The sequence below is a fragment of the Carassius carassius genome, chromosome 44 (assembly GCF_963082965.1).
Source record: "Carassius carassius chromosome 44, fCarCar2.1, whole genome shotgun sequence".
NCBI lineage: Eukaryota > Metazoa > Chordata > Actinopteri > Cypriniformes > Cyprinidae > Carassius > Carassius carassius.
This window is the reverse complement of record NC_081798.1, coordinates 3930691-3943166: the sequence shown is the minus strand read 5'-3', so window position 1 is coordinate 3943166 and position 12476 is coordinate 3930691.

Sequence of the window (12476 nt, the reverse complement as noted above, 5' to 3'; positions counted from 1 at the left end):
GACTCATTTAATAAGCACTTTTGTTAATTATGCTAATAGCCTAGAAATGCCCAGCAGGAAAAATGGATAGATAAATGTTTAGAACCACCAGTTAATGGCATAATAGAGGACCCAACCAATTATACACATCAGTGTGTTTGAGTTGGGCAGGTGTAAAGGCAGCCGAACACCTGCAGATCGACTTCTGAACCTTCAGTGTGTAGAGTTTAAAGAAACAGTTCACCCAAAATGAAGATTTACTGACCCTCAGACCATCCAATGTAAAAACAGATTTGGAGAAATTTAGCATTATATCACTCACTCACCATTGGATCCTCTGCAGTGAATGGGTGCCGTCAGAATGAGGGTCCAAACAGCTGATAAAAACTCCACAATAATCCACAATCCATATCATTCCAGTTCATCAATTAACATCTTGTGAAGTTAAAAGCTGCGTGTTTGTAAGAAACAAATTCATTATTAAAGTGTTTTTAGCTTTAAACTGTCACTTCTGGCTGAAATGAGAGTCCATTGTCCATAATAACACTTCTTTCAGTAAAAAAAAAAGCCCATCTTCTGTTGTCGCTGACATCAAAATCCACCAACATATTAGTTTAGAATTGTTTAGGACTGTTATACAATAATGCTTGATCTGTGCATTATTTCTCTTCTGATTTAAGACGAGGCAACTTTTTCTCTAATTCATATTATGGATAGAGGACTCTTAAAAACATCTTAGTAAAGAATTTGTTTCATACAACACACAGCTTTTCAAGGTGTTCAGTGATTAATTGAATAACTTGTGGATTATTGTGATGTTTTTATCAATTTTTTGGACTCTAATTCTGATGGCACCCATTCACTGCTGAGCATCCATTGGTGAGCAAATGATTTAACGTTAAATGTCTCCAAACCTGTTCCGATGAAGAAACAAACTCATCTACATCTTGGATGACAAATGTATATTTTGGGGTTAATTATTCTTTTAATTAATCCAGTAGCTGTATCAAAGATTTGAGGAGCATGTGGATTGTGTTGTTAAAGTCAGTTATATCAGCCTATGAATCTCAATGGGATCTTTATGGTTTTTATTAATAGGCTATAGAAATCGGACTGTGATCTTCATGAGTGTGAGGATTGGGTCACATGCTGTTCCTCCTGGTGCTCTGATGTCTGTGTGCCTTCTGTTCTTCTGCCTTCACCCGTCTGATAATAACTCACAAACACGCCTACAAACAAAGCCCAAGATACACTCATGTTTTTCAGCAGGAGGGCACATGAAAATATGTTTCCTTGACTGATGTAGAAAGACAGAGAGGAGAAAGAATGCACAAAATGGACAGATTTATCAAAAAGTGATGTTACGGTGTGAGAAAACTATGCCAGTTTATAGTTAGAAGATATCAGTCTTCGAGCTCAGCCTCCCACCTCGGCTTGAACTTTAAAAAAAAAAGTTTGAGATATATGTATCAATGGTATACATCAGTAGTGTATATGGCTGCAAATAATTTTGTGATATCACTACAATGAACAGTTTTCAGGTGAGATAGAGCACTTCTAAAAGAAGTGTATATATACGTATATAATAACTAATTTTATTTCAGCTGGTTTCCGAGGCAACATTTATCATTTTCATTTAGTTTAACTTGATGTAAACAAAACTAAAATAACTAAAACTGGAATACAACAACAAAAATAAATAGATAAATGCCATACCATACCATACCAATTTAAAATGCTACCAGAAAATCGAAATTATATAATGTAAAACTATTTTCTCAGTGAGACTACTAATAACACTGCAATAGTGAAGAAAAAAAAAGATTAGAACCAGATTATGTAGTTACAGCAATTATCATGCCAGAATGAATCATATTTTTTGATATCACAAAAATATATATCTGACATAATTTACTTACTTACTACACTACTTACTTGTATATATAAACCATGTACACTTATTCCAGTAATTTCAGTAGCCTAATAAAAGCTGTTTATTTTCAACACAGTCTCATGAAGTTTAGTGAAAAGGAAAACATAACTAGTAATTAATTTTGAATAATTTTATCTATTTATTCCCTAGTGTGTATAATAAATAAATAAGTGTGTGTGTGTGTGTGTGTGTGTGTGTGTGTGTGTGTGTGTGTGTGTGTGTGTGTGTGTGTGTGTGTGTGTGCGTGTACATGGCCCATTTTTCTAAATGTTAAAATACTGTAAACAGCCACCATGGTAGTTTTGAAAAATATAATAAATATAAAATACATATTTGCAAAATCATATACGTACACAAACACGAGATTCTAATCATTTCAGTAGCCTGATAAAAACGGTTTAAGGTCACCTCAAGGGAACCACCAAGTTGGATCACACGACCAGCTGAATATTATCCAAAAAACTTATTTATTGTCTACTTTCACTTCTGAAATTAATTATTTTAGATGGTGGGTTCTGTTTATTCTCGGGTTAAAAAAAAAAGAATCCATATTTTACATGTGGTCTCAGACTTGAGAGTGGAATTTTAGTGGAAAAGAAACAGTCCTGGGCTGCTTTTCTACTCACCTGGGACAAAGAGGTAAAAGAAGGGTGATGACATCACCAGTTTGGTGATTCAGATGTTGAAGTGACTGTAGGAAGGGGTTAAACCACAGCTCGATTAGTCCCAGACGCAGAGCTGACCAAAGACCACCTGATTAGAACCAGCGACCCGCTGGCATACACAATAAGAACTAATCAGAGGAGTTAAAGGAACCTAAAAGGGAACACATGAGCACATATGTAGGTCAGGAGCAGTGTGTGAGCTGTACAACATCACTGTAGACTGAGAGAGACGCTGATGAAATCCTGACCCCTGAGTCACCACTGGGCGGCTTCTGACAATGAGTCACAACGGGACCTCTAATCAAGATTCAAGGTTAGGTGAAATTCAAAATTGAAGTATTTCAGGAGATCTGTCATAATTTGAATTGGTTGCACCCACAGAATACTGACCTGGAATTAAAAACACCTACTTTTCCCCAATATCTTTTAAAACACAACATACTAAGTGGATGGATGGATGGAGTTTAATATTATTGTCTGAATTTAAATTCTGTAACTGAACTGAAATGTAAAAAAGGTATTTGCATTTAAATTCTGAATGGCACACAGCACTGTCAGAATGACATTGCAACATGAGGAACTTAAAGTTAATAAAGGAATGTTTTTTTTAGATGCTCCATATTCAAGCATCTGTTTTGTGTGATGACCAGTCTGTGTGTTGGTGCATGTGTGTGATGTGTCTGTTTTTGAGAGAGTGTAGGTGATGTGTTTATGATTTGGGTTTGTGATGCATGTGTTTGTGATGTGGTGTTTCTAAGAGAGTGTGTTAAAGGCTGGGTTATGACACTGGCCAGCCGTCAGAACTGAGTGCAGGTATGTGTACTTCAACAGAAGCCAGAACAGTCAACTGCCAGAAAGAAAAAGTTCTAATCACCATCTTACTGATTTCTTTCAGAGAAAGAAAGAGTTGGTAATTTTAAATGTAAAATTAACATGTATGATTTATGCAAGATACATACTAAGATGAAAGTAAATATTTTTCATTTGTCAAATTCTTCTTTTGAGAAAACACACACACACACATAAATATATATATATAGTAACGGGAATGGGGTCTTGAACAAAGTGAAAAGAGCCTGCAGTTGAGACAGCAAATTCACTACAAAAGACAGTTTCCCTGAAAGAGTAGGTGGAGATTTACTTGAGATCCTCACTGGTTACATCACAGCTTGTCTCTCGGGTGCCCGGTAAAACACTCTACATGACAGAGATAGCTGGCTTGAGGAACCAGACACATTTATCAAGCCTAAGAAGACAGCAGCTCTGTAGCCGAAGGGAGAGGCGGCTTGCTCCCGGCCACAGCGGTAGCTGCCATTGACAATTTTGTCACCTTCTGGAAGATGAATAGGTGAAAGGCTTTGAGGGATGAGGGGAGAAGAGACTGGGAGCGTGTGAGTCCCAGTGGAGTTCTTGACAGTCCGTAATCTGGTCGTCACCCTTCATCGTCTCAGATGGCGACTCCTGCCAAACTTGTTTGAGAGCCTCGCCGTCTCTGTCTCTCTTTCCTTCCCTCGGCCCCCTTTCCCTTCATCAACACACGACTCTCAGAATCAAACGTAACATGAGAAACTTTGAGAAAGATTTAACGCTCCAACAAGAGGCTCATGCTGTGGACAAGTCCTCCTGGTAAATCATAATTTCAACATGATTTGTGAGTAAGTGTTATTGGACTAAATAAAATGGGTTCGCTCTCTTTTTCATTTCCACAAAGAGGATTTTAACACTAACGAGCTAATATAACTAATGCTTCAATTAGACTTGGATGTAGGATCTCCCCAGGTAAATTTTAATGCTTTCTTGTGCTGCCACTAAGAATCATGGGAACTGTAGTTTGGTTACACAAGCCTCCTCAGCTTCAACTAAGTAAGTGGTACTTTCAGTCAAGCTTTGCCATCATTCATCAACAACATGCGAAATGCATACGAACTAAATCAACATTCACAACTTCAACTAAATTCGCACTCGGACACCTCTAAAGCAAACGAAGATGACAGACAAGAACGCAGGTGCTCAAAGAAAGACGTCCATCACAGGAAACACAATAACCAGTTAGAGATCGCTTGAGGACCCATCAGGCATTAATTGGGCTGTACTTTATTGTGTTGTTGCAGGAAAAGACCCTTCCGTCCAATCAAAGTGTTGAAAAGGTCCTTCAGGATTTGAGTGTGATGGGAATGGCAGAGGCTCTCCGGAGGTCTAAGCAGGATGATGAGCAGAAAAACACTGTCCTTTCTGCCCACTGTACACCTCACAAGTGCAACCAATTAGAGTAATTGAAAAAGGGAGACATGTCCAATTAATAGTTTGTTCAGAGGAAGCAGGAATGGTGTAGAGTGGTTTGAGGCAGGTCGAAAGCAGGAAGAAAATGGGCAATTATTTACGTCTCACATGCCAGCACCATTATCTGGCCATTCACTCTCAACAGGGTTTTCTGTAAATAAAAAATGGAATGGGCAAAAAGCAAGGGATAGCGGGTGGGCGGTGGAGGGCAAAACAGTACCGCTAAGAGAAAAAGGTACTCGTGACGGGAGGCATTGGACCAGAACTTTGCATAATACCCCTTTAGGCAAAAGCGGCAAGCTGACAGGGGCATCTGAACTGTGGACATGCCTAACTAGCCAGTGGAGCCATTAGGAAGGCCTGGTGCAGCGTTTTGCCTTCACGCGTCAAATCATGCATGCTCGATCATCTTTTCCTCACCATACAACACATCAAAACCTTTCCCGTTCCATTCTCTCGACGCCGCGCACAGCAATTTATATTGATCACTCTGACAGTGTGATCATTCGATGATGTGCCAGGATTTGGGCAGCACTTACCGCTTCCAGGATATGGCAGGAGATGTGCCGTAAGTAGTTTGCACAGTGGGGGGAGAGCATCTCCACTACATTTGGCCATTTTTTAGCTGTGTGTGTTTTTGTGTGTATTATTATTGTTTTCCTTAAATTTGTTGACATTCAGCCAAGTATGGTGACCCATACTCAGAATTCGTGATCTGCATTTAACCCATCCAAAGTGCACAAACACAGCAGTGAACACACACACACACACTGTGAACACACACCCGGAGCAGTGGGCAGCCATTTATGCTGCGGCGCCCGGGGAGCAGCTGGGGGTTAGATGCCTTGCTCAAGGGCACCTAAGTCATGGTATTGCCGGCCTGAGATTCGAACCCACAACCCTAGGGTTAGGAGTCAAACTCTCTAACCACTAGGCCACGACTTCATGGGGATAGAAAGAATTAGCATACAAACTATTCGCTCACTTGGTGATTTCTGCTTTGGTGCAGTCAAAAGCATTCTGTCAGCCAAAAGCATTCTGACCTTTAAAAACCTTACAAAGTCGATCTGAAATTGTTAAGAGTTAACTTTTTCATTTGGGCGAGTTAATTCTTGCAGGCCCAATGCATACATAAACATGGCAGCCATTAGCAAAAGTTGATCTACCGCTATTATACTCCCATTTTCAGAAAAGTGGGAGTCTGGACCCTGCTTTAATAATTGTACAGATACAAACTGCAGTGTTATATGCACACAGTCCACTTAATGAAGACCCTAGGCACCACAGTAAACAAGTAAAGGGCAGTTTGAGTCACAAGTATTGATGACTGATGGAGAAAAAGCAAGCTGCAGAGTTTAGAATGCAGATATATGTGCCTCATCAGAGTTCGATATAAAATAGGCACAGATTCAGATCGTAAATGCCATGTGACTCAAAAGAAGTCACCGGAAAATTACGTCTTTACAGGCCTCATGGTGATTGACTGATGGCACCACAACAACCACTCAAGTCTCTTATTAATGACTATCCTGAGCTGTGACATGGAATGCACCAAAGAGTGAAAAATATGTCTAAAAAACAGTCACTGGTCGAATTTCTACTGTAATAATATAATATAATATAATAATATAACTTTTTTTTATCAACATAGATATATAGCAACTGGCTTTGATGAGTTTGACAACAATTTTTTTTATAGCAATTCAACTACAAAATATCTTTCTGCATAACCATCTGAACTGTTAGAATATTGCTCTGAATGTTTTATATATATAAAGTGTGAAGTGTGACGTGACATTCAGCCAAGTATGGTGACCCATACTCAGAATTTGTGCTCTGCATTTAACCCATCCGAAATGCACACACACAGAGCAGTGAACACACACTGTGAGCACACACCCGGAGCAGTGGGCAGCCATTTATGCTGCGGCGCCCGGGGAGCAGTTGGGGGTTCGATGCCTTGCTCAAGGGCACCTAAGTCGTGGTATTGAAGGTGGAGAGAGAACTGTACATGCACTCCCCCCACCCACAATTCCTGCCGGCCCGGGACTTGAACTCACAACCTTTCGATTGGGAGTCCGACTCTCTAACCATTAGGCCACGACTTCCCCTAAATCTATATATATCTATATATATATATATACAGTACAGGCCAAAAGTTTGGACACACCTTCTCATTCAAAGAGTTTTCTTTATTTTCATGACTATGAAAATTGTAGAGTCACATTGTCTAAAACTTCAAAACTTTTCTCATATAACACAATAATGACTTTAAATGATTTTCAGGGATGAATTTCTCAGCCAAAATTGATATGTGATTAATTAATAAGCGCATCAAATGTAATTCATTAGATTACAATTTTGAATCGCTTGACCGGCCTAGTATTATAATTTTTGATTATAATTCCTGTAACCAAACTCTTGTTTGGTGTCTGAAAGCATATTTATGTGTATGTTTCAGTTGAGTGGATTCCATGTTCGGAAAGACTCTCTTGATAGTTTTACTAACTCTCTAGTTAGGTTTCCCAAGCGCACACAAACATTTTCTGTCAGACTACCGAGTGCTAAGTGCTACCCGTGATTGACTTTGGTTTGACCTCAGTGCTGTGGAGGTGGCAATTACTCAACACCTAATTCCGTGACAAATGTTTTAAAGATCTGGATTGAGATGAGATTTTGAGCGATCAGTTTGTTCTTATCTTCAGCAGCTAATGACATTCTGAAGATCATCATCATTTCCTCTGCAAAGCCTCGGTCTTCCCGAGAGGCAGGGTTAAATGAACCTCGCTCAGGCCAAATCAGCTTAACTTCCTCTCAGCATGATAACAATACCGTCTCTTGCCCCCGGGACGATTCTCTCGGTGGGTGAGTGATGACAAACGCCCCCGTCTCCATCACCCACCGCATCAGTCCCAATCTTCCAGATAAACGAGGGTAACTAGAACGACGACTTGCATATCTCCATAAAAATAACAGTTGATGAGGAAGCCATTTTCTTCATTCAGCTCCAGTGGTGGAGATGCTTTGAAACTGTAGCTTGCCAAGCTGCTCATTATTAAAATAGTTTAAAACTGCAGTTAAAGTAGTCTTTTGTAAAAGTAGTTCGCCTAAGGTGGTCTACATCAACACAACCTATCTAACATTAGCTAACACATAAACTAAAGCTACTTAAGAGGAAAATTTCAGTATTAACCTTGAACACTATATCCTAAATATAGCTTAAAAACTAGAATACCAAACAAATCTGTTGAACAATCTAAAATGCCATGCATTTACAAGAATTAGTGAAGTGAATGGATTACATGAGCCAATTCACTCAAACCACTTCTCTAGAATTTCCCATACAGCAAAAAAGAAAGTGTACATTTTGAAATAAAACACACACATATACATATATTTTGAAATATAGTTCGGCACATGAGGGTTGAAACTAAATGTAAAAAATGTATTTAATTGAACCATGACCACATTTAACATATATTTAACATATATTTTGGCCACACACACACAAAAATCATAGAATGAATACAATATTCCAAATTGACATATGAGAAAGATGATCTTTTTGGACAAACTGACAAACTAATTCAGAATTGAACTTTCCAAACCTACAGACTTATTTAAAATGACTGTTTTGAACAAACTGAGTCACTAAAATGAATCAGACTTTCCAACACTAAATATTATAAAGAGCTACAAGCACAAACAATGTGACATTTTTTGGTGAAAAGTAGCTACTATCATGCTACTAAAAATGTAGTTACTAATGTCACTGTTTTTAGTTAGCTACTCTCTGCTCACCTCTGTTTTACTCTTTTTATTTTTCTGTCTCTCACTTTTTTCTCTCCATCTCTCTGATTGATTGGATGTGAGCTGTGGTAGGAGTTCGGACAAGCTTAAAGATGTCAGCACCAGCAACATTGTTGAAAAGCCATGAACACCTTCTCACTGCCTCTTCTGACAGCGTCAGCGAGTAGACGGACTGATGAGGAATGAGATCAGGAAGATGGATGCATGGGCAAGGAGAGCAGAACGATGGATGAGTCGGAAAAGTACGAAGAAAGATGGATAGATGTCTCAACTGTCAAACACGTTACCAGTCATGTGTGAGGGGCATCAGTCTTAACTAAGTCCAAAACTCAAAATTAAATCAATCGCAGCAGAGCGTGAAGTATCAGTGCCCAATCATTCAACACTCCTTTGTTTTTTCAACTGTTAGTTCAAGTTAAAGGAATAGTTCACCCAAACATGAAAAATCTGTCATCATTTACCCATCCTCCAAACCTGTATGAGTTTCTTTTTTTCTGTTGAACACAAAAGATATTTTGAAGACGTTGTTGGTCCCCATTGACTTCCATAGTATGGAAAATTCAGTAAAAAAAAAAAAAAATATATATATATATATAATTGAGGTCAATGGGGATCAGAAACTGTTTGGCCTTTCCTGATAAATAAATATGGATAAATAAACACTAATCTTCCGTCTTCTCTAGAGTTTCAAAAAGAGATATTAATGTCTCCGAAAAATCTGCGACCAAAATTCACAGATTTCAATGTTCGCACTGGTGATATTTTAGTATTATTTATATACAAACTTTTAATTTGCATTCATTTTTATAGTTTTATTTTCATTTAAATGTTGGTGCTTTGAATATGCTTTTGACATTTTTAAATATGTTAATACAGCTTTAAAACAGTCTTACTAATTTAAGTACTTCAACTTAAAGGCAACATTTCTCTCTCTTTTTTAAATAGTTATAAGATTTTATTACATTTAATACCAAACATTCCTCTTCAAATTTGTCCACAATCAAATGATCTGAGCTTCTGTCCACATTTATTTTACAGCTCTAGATTCCAAATGGAATCTTTGGAAAATTCAAGTTGACTATTAAATAAAATATGAGTGAGAACTCCGTGATATGGCATCCTATGAGCTATAACATTTTCCTATGTTTATCACAGTACCACTTCTTCTGTGATATCATCCCCATCCATAATGTTCATTAAAAGGTCAAAAGACATCCATAAAACATGACAATTATGTGATCTGGGACCTTTGATTTGCCATTGTAGAGACCAAGTCTATCCCTAACAGCCTTGTTCTTATTTGTGTTAAATTACGACATATGAAGCATGATGTAGCATAACAGTGTATGAAGATTTTTCACACCAAGCAGCCTCCTCTTGGTCAGTGCGGCAAATCCATGTAAACAACTTCAAAATCGAAATCAGTGCAGGGAATCTTTCGCCCTCACACGAATTTCCAGATCACATGGATTCCCATTGCAAAGACTGGACTGCACCACTGAAAATTTGGCGAACAATGGTAAAGGTGAACCAACCTAAAGCCCTTACACTCTTCTGTTGAGATCTTTGGTCAGTGACACTATGCTTGTTTTTTATTTATTAAAAGCATATTAAAAATGCAATTCATACAAAGATGTGTTTTAATTTCTAAATTTGTAATTCATTGTTATTTGTATATATAGAGGATGGGAGATACAATTTTCTTTATCTTGTGCACTCTTGATGTACTTTATTCCATTCAGACTGCTTTCATAAACCCAAATATGAAGATGAAATCCAAGTGACTCTTTGAGATATCCTACAAACATTTTCCATGTGAGCTTCACGCATGACTGGCACACCTCTCGGGTGTTCATCTTTCCTACGAGCCTCACAGTTCAACCCTTAATCCTCATTTTCCGTGGGCTGATCCTGCTTCAGTCTGGGTCATGGGGTCGGTGCTCGTCCAGACCTCGAGGAAAGAGCAACAGTACAGCCAAAGGCAAATTCCAATAGTTTTCCAGCAGGGGCATTGTATCCCCACTGAGAGTGTTGATGGCTCCAGAGCACAGCGAGGACAGGGGTGGGTATCGACACAATCGCTCATTGAAAACATACGGAGAGCTAACAGGAGAACAGAGCCTGATAAACACCCTATCTGTGCACAAATCAATTAGAAGAGGGTGTCTAATGTCGGCACTGGGGTGCATTCAAACACACACGCTCAAATACACCCTACAAAGGCATTACAAGAAAAAATGGATGCATCTCTATTGCTTTATTACAATTTCAAAATGCAGGCGGCAACAGTAGGCATAGTGCAGGGCCTCCACCGGCTTATATGAATAACTTACAGACCACCGACGGCTGCTGCTGATAACTGGAAAACTCATGATGGCTTTTGAGTGAGAACTCCAGGGCGGGAAGTGATCGCCGCATGCATCTTTGAACTGTTGTCTAACTGCTGGTGGCAGCACAGAGCTGATGCGGGGCCGACGGCGAGTGGGGCAGAATTGCCTCAGCCTGGTGCCGCCATCAGATGCAGAGGAAGATGGAGATGTGCAGTTTAGAGCCTCAATTAGGGAGGACGCAGATGCTCCACCTGCCTCCCATTGTGAATATGTGTGTGTGTTATGTTTGAGAGACACAGAAGCGGAGCAGATTTTCATTTTGGGAAACCACAAGTGAGTTCGCACTTTAGGTTGTAACTAACTTAAAGTAGTGGTGCTACTAACTTAACTACATTTTGTCAGTTTTTTGTCAGCAGGCAATGTCTGAGCCTACGGAGGACAAGTGGATGGACGGATGGCCAGACTGAACTATCTTAGGCGGCATTACCCAAAAGCATTGTAGGCCCAAGAATATCATAGAAACAATTTGCACCAGTGGTCTCCAATGATCTACTTAGGCTTATGATGCTTTTGGGAAAACTCAGCTTTGATTCATTTTAGTGAATCAGTTTGTTTCAGTGGTTCATTTACATTGGTTAAATAATTCTTATACCAGCAATTAAATCTATTCTATAAAAAATCTTCAAATAAATTTTGATAAGAGCCAAGTTTATTTATTAAAATATATTTTATGCAATATATAACTATACCTTAAGATTTCAGAGTTTATATATATATATATATATATAGACATCCCAATGTTTTTTTTTTCTTCTCTTGTTTTGGGAAAGTTTTATTTATTTCGTTTTTATTTTTTTATTTTTTTATTTAGTAATTGTTTATTTTGCTCTGTTACTGGCCAAACTAACAAAACTGTATATTGGTTTCCTCTTCTTGTGAAATTTAGATGGAAAATCTGGGCCTTTTTATTGTTTAAGTCACTTCTCAAAAGTTGCTTAAAGGTGCCAAATAAAATTCAAAAATAGCTAAATTTGTTGCTAGGTGCTTTTATGAAGAAAAAGTTGCTGGAGTAGTCTGAAAAGTTGCAAAATTTAGCAACAAAATTGCTAAGTTGGCCAGATATTGATAAGAAAAACACAAAACTATCTAAAAAGAAATAAACAGCAATGAGTCTAAATCTTGAGGAAACTAAATAATATAAAAATATTGCTGATCCTAACCTGATTCTGCCACCTTTATTCATTTCCTAAATTGCCATATAAGTGGAAAGAACAAATCCATAGACACTTATAAGAAGTGTATTTGGCAACACGGCTGAGGCTGCGTCCGCGCTCTCAATCATGCACCTAACCTGCCTTCCATTTCCATCATACTCCTTCTGTTTCCACTACACTCTCTCACACATACATATGCCTTGTCCAAATACCCGCACTGGTGGTCTTGACCACTTGAGAGTGTGTGGGCGTGGCAGGTAGTAAG